A 5,673-nucleotide genomic window follows, 5' to 3' on the forward strand; every position below is an offset into this window, starting at 1 on the left:
TTGGGCTCCCTGTCGTTTCTCCCTTGTACCGACCGGGGGGTCTGGTGGGAGAGGAGCTGGGGGTGGGCTACAGGCCAGATGTACAGAGGTACAGGTCTCACACACACACACACACACACACACACACACACATCGTGTACATATAACAAAGTTGCAATAATCACAGATTTCGAATTGCCAATTGACCAGCATCAGCTGCTGTCTGCCAACAAAAGTTCCAAGTATTCTCCAGCTTCTTCCCCAGGGCACTTCCCAAACCTCAATCCCAGGTCTCCACCTCGACTCTGTTCACCGTTCTCAGGGTGTGCAGGGGGGGTTCTTGGCTTTGATCTCCAGGTGGTGCCTCTGGTTCCAGTTTCTAGGTTGTCACCATGCCTGAAGTTTCCATGTTGTGTCTCTTGGCTGTGACCCTGTCTGTAGTCTCTGGGCTGTGCCTCTGCTTGTAGTCTCTGTGCTGTGGTGGAGGCAGGTACATTGGTCAAATTCAAGAGATTGTTAGATAAACATATGGAGGAATTTAAAATAGGGGGATATGTGGGAGGAAAGGGTTAGATAGTCTTAGGCGAGGTTTAAAGGTCGGCACAACATGGTGGGCCGAAGGGCCTGTATTGTGCTTTATTGTTCTATGGTTCTATGGTGACTCTGCTTGTAGTCTCTGGACTGTGATTCTGCCTGTGATTTCTGGGATGTGACTCTGCCTGTAGTCTCCGGGATGTGACTCCGTCTGTGATCTCTAGGATGTAAATCTGCCTGTAGTCTCGGGGCTGTGACTCAGCCTGTAGTCTCAGGGCTGTGACTCTGCCTGCAGTCTCAGGGCTGTAAATCTGCCTGTAGTCTCAGTGATGTGACTCTGCCTGTAGTCTCTGGGCTGTGACTCTGCCTGTAGTCTGTGGGTTGTCATTTACCTTTCCCATCCCATCAGCCCCGCAGTCCTCTAAACACAAGAGATTTTGGTCTCTGCTGCCTGTACTTAGCATTGAACCCCTCACCTTCCAGCATTAGTCAGAATCAGTGTGTGCCCCTCCTTGCCCTGACCACACCTCCCAAACCTGTCACCGTTACACCCGGAAAGACCGGCGTGGCCAAGGGGAGGGGCAGTAACCCCACCTCACACCACGCTTGGAAACCTGCCTTTCCTTCATCATCACACAGTCTGAATCCCAGAAATTCCCAGAGACCTCAACAGGAGAAAGTCCAAACTCCCATCCTTGATATTCAATCATCCAGTACCCCCCCAACCATCAACATCCTGGGGGGTTCACCATTGGCACCCCCCCCCCCCAGCCACACAAACACCGTGGCTACAGGAACAGGTCAGGGGCTGGGGATCCTGCGGTGAGTGACTCACCTCCTGACACCCCAAGGCCTTTCCCCCATCTACAAGGCACAGGTCAGGAGTGTGACGGGACGCTCCCCACTGGCCTGGGTGAGTGTGGCTCCGACAACTCCCGAGAAGCTCGACACTGCCCGGGACAGAGCAGCCCGCTCGATCGGCTCCCCATCCACCCCACCCCCTCCCTCCCACCGCTGGCGCACGGTGGCTGCACCGTCTACAGAACACCCTGCGGTTACCCGCCCCGGCTACTCTGACAGCACCTCCCAGACCCACCAGCCCCACCGGGAAGGACGAGGGCAGTGGGGGTGAAGGGGAGCACCACCACCTGCAGGTTCCCCTCCGAGCCACGCCCTGTCCCCACTTGCAAGTCTATCACCCGTTCCTTCACCGTCACTGGGTCTGAACCCTAGAACTCGCTCCCTAACAGCACCACAGGGCAACTTCACCAGAAGGCCTGCAGCAGCTCCAGAAGGCAGCTCACCCCCTCCTTCTCACGGAGCATTTAGGGATGGTACTGGTGATTGGTTTATTATTGTCACATATACTGAGGTACAGAGAAAAACTTTGTTTTGCATGCCATCCATACAGATCATTTCAAAACATCGAGGTAGTACAAGGGAAAAGCAATAACAGAATGCAGAATAAGGTATTCCAGTTACAAAGAAAGTACAGTGCAGGCAGACAATAAGGTGCAAGCGCCACGACGAGGTAGATTATGAGGTCAAGAGTCCATTTTATCGTACTAAGGGACCTTTCAATAGTCTTATAACAGCGGGGTAGAAGCTGTCCTTGAGTCTGGTGGTACGTGCTTTCAGGCTTTTGTATCTTCTGCCCGATGGGAGAGGGGAGAAGAGAGAATGTCCAGGGTGGGAGGGGTCTTTGATTATGTCGGCTGCTTTCCCGAGGCAGCGGGAAGTGTAGGCAGAGTCCATGGAGGGGAGGCTGGTTTCCGTGATGCGCTGGGCTGTGTCCACAACTCTCTGCAGTTTCTTGCGGTCCTGGGCAGAGCAGTTGCCGTACCAAGCCGCGATGCATCTGGATAGGATGCTTTCTATGGTGCATCTGTAAAAATTGGTGAGGGTCAGCAGGGGACATGCAGAATTTCCTTGGCCTTCTGGGGATGTAGAGGCGCTGGTGAGCTTTCTTGGCCGTGGCGTCTATGTGGTTGCAATATATGCTGCCGTTGGGAGCAAAACCCAAAGAAGGAACCTGTTCTAAACCCCTGACAGGGCCAACACATTCTTTCTGAGGTGCAATGCCTACAAGCTCTAATCCAGACAGGGTCTGACAGTTCCTCGTCTCACTCCATTAAGATAATATTCCGACGTGTCGTTCTCGATCTAGAGTCGGTGACCTCGAGGTGACTGAGCACTGAGACCAGTCTAGGCTGATCGCTTGCGAAGGATCGGTCATGTCTGACTAACATGGTACAAGTGATTCTAAGGAGATGGCTGGTGTGTTGGGTTAGGGATTGTCCCCAAATCTCCCTCCTGTGCTTGGTTAGGGAGCATCTCTGAATATCTAGTCCTGATGCAGGGTTTCAACCTGTTACGTCGTCAATTCCTTCCCCCTCCCCACAGAGAATCCTCGACTCCTTGAGTACCTCCAGCAGATTGATTGAATATCATATGGGTTTGGTTTGGCAAGATCCCCGAATATGCCAAAGCAGAGAAGAGTATAAATTCACCGACGACACCACTGTTGTTGGCAGAATCTCAGATGGTAATGAGGAGGCGTACAGGAGTGAGATAGATCGGCTGGTTGAGTGGTGTCACAACTACAACCTCGCACTCAGTGTCAGCAAGACCAAGGAACTGATTGTGGACTTCAGGAAGGGGAAGTCGGGAGAACACACACCAGTCCTCACTGAGGGGTCAGCGGTGGAAGGGGTGAGCAGCTTCAAGTTCCTGGGCATCAACATCTCAGAGGATCTATCCTGGGCCCAACACATTGATGCAATCACGAAGAAGGCACGCCAGCAGCTCCGCTTCTTTAGGAGTTTGAGGAGATTTGGTCTGTCACCAAAAGACTCTTGCAAATTTCTACAGATGTACAGTGGAGAGCATTCTGACTGGTTGCATCACTGCCTGGTGTGGAGGCTCCAATGCACAGGATCGCAAGAGGCTGCAGAGGGTTGTAGACTCAGCCAGCTCCATCACAGGCACAACCCTCCCCACCATCGAGGACATCTTCAAGTGGCGGTACCTCAAGAAAGCAGCATCTATCATTAAGGACCCTCACCACTGGGACATGCCCTCTTCTCGTTACTACCATCGGGGAGGAGGTACAGGAGCCTGAAGACCCACACTCAACGATTCAGGAACAGCTTCTTCCCCTCTGCCATCAGATTTCTGAACAGTCCATGAGCCCATGAACACTACCTCTTATTCCCTTTTTTTGACACTATTTATTTATTTGTAATTTATAGCAATTTGATGTCTTTGCACTGTACTGCTGCCGCAAAACAACACATTTCACAACCTATAAGTCAGTGATAATAAACCTGATTCTGATATAACACGGGAAAATGGGATTAGGATAGTTCGGGACAATGGGCAGCATGGACTCGATGGGCTGAAGGGCCTGAATCTGTGCTGCATGACTCTGACTCTCAATAACTTGTGTCCTTGGTTAGGGAACATCTCCGAATATCATGTGTTGTTGGTTATGGAACATCTCTGAACACTGCGTCAGGCAGCATCCTTGGAGGGAAGTGGACAGTCCCAGATGAAGGATCTCAACCTGAAACATCGAGTGTCCATCGAAGCCACCCAGCCTGCTGAGTTCCTCCAGCATATTGAGTGTTGCTCCAGATTCCAGTGGCTGCAGTCTCGTGTCTCCATCTCTGAATATTGTGGATGGTTAGGGAGTGTCTCTAAATATCACAGGTGTGCTTGTTTAGGGAGCATGTCTGAATATTACCATTTTGTGCTTTGGCACCGAAGAAAAGAACTTACTTTCACGTAGTGCCTGTCACAAACTCAGGGTGCCCCAGAGTGCTCTACAGGTTGTGAAGTACTTTTTAATGTGTCTGCAGGAAGTGCTTATACAAGCAAGATCCCCGATCTCCAATGAAGGTTAAGGGGGTTCGGCTTGTCACCGAACACTCTGACAAAATTCTACAGATGTACTGTTGAAAGTGTCCTGACTGGTTGCGTCACAGTCTGGTACGGCAATTCGAATGTGCAGGAACGTAAGAAGCTATAGAGAGTAGTGGAATCAGCCCAATACATCACGGGCACGTCCCTCGCCACCATCGGGAGTATCTACAGGAGGCGCTGCCTCAAGAAGGCAACATCCATCATCAAAGATCCCCACCATCCGGGCCATGCCATCTTCTCGCAGCTCCCATCAGGCAGGAGGTACAGAAGCCTGAAGTCCCACACCACCAGGTTCAGGAACAGCTACTTCCCTTCAACCATTCGGTTCTTGAACCAACCTGCACAACCCTAATCACTACCTCAGTACAGCAACACTATGACTGCTTTGCACTGCAATGGACTTTGTTTTTTTGTTCTAATTGTGTTCTTTCTTGTAAAAATTGTGTATAATTTATGTTTAATTTATGTTTTTACTTGTGAATGTTGTGTCTCTGATGCGACGTGCCTGAGAACATTCTGCAAGTAAGTTTTCCATTGCACCTGTGCGCACATGTACATTGGACCACCACTTTTCCTGACGTTGATTAACTGTTGTCCCTGACCACTGGGCAGAATTCTGCACAGCAGTGACAGTGGGATCTTTTAAATCTTCCCCAGAGACCAAGAGGACTCAATGTCTCGTTCACAGGCCATTGTGGCACTCCCTCAGTACTGCACTGGCTGGCTTCTGCTCTCAAAGTCCTCAACTGGGTCTTTAACCCATGGCTTTCAGACTGCAACTAACACACAGGTTGGCCTGGGTTTCAACATTGACCCAGGGTGTGAAGTAACTTCCCGAGGCTCTGCCTTACAGCAAATGTGTGCCAGGAACGCACACCTATTGGATCTGGAATCTGGAACACATGCCCGGGGGTGGGGGGAGGGGGGATCTGGAATCTAGAATACACGCCCAGGGAATCTGGAATCCGGAACACACAGCTGGGGGGATCTGGAATCTGTAACACACACCCAGGTGGATCTTAGAATCTGGAACACACAGCCGGGGGGACTGGAATCTGGAATCCGGAAAACACATCCTGGGGGTCTGGAATCTGGAACACACACCCAGGGGGACCTGGAATCTGGAACACACAGCCCAGAGACCCTCATAGCATTGAAGAAGTATCTGGTCGAGCACTGGAATTCCCAAGGTACGGAAGGATTCGGACCAAGTGCTGGGAAACGGGATCATCGTCG

This window comes from Pristis pectinata, chromosome 37, assembly GCF_009764475.1.
Source record: "Pristis pectinata isolate sPriPec2 chromosome 37, sPriPec2.1.pri, whole genome shotgun sequence".
Taxonomy (NCBI): domain Eukaryota; kingdom Metazoa; phylum Chordata; class Chondrichthyes; order Rhinopristiformes; family Pristidae; genus Pristis; species Pristis pectinata.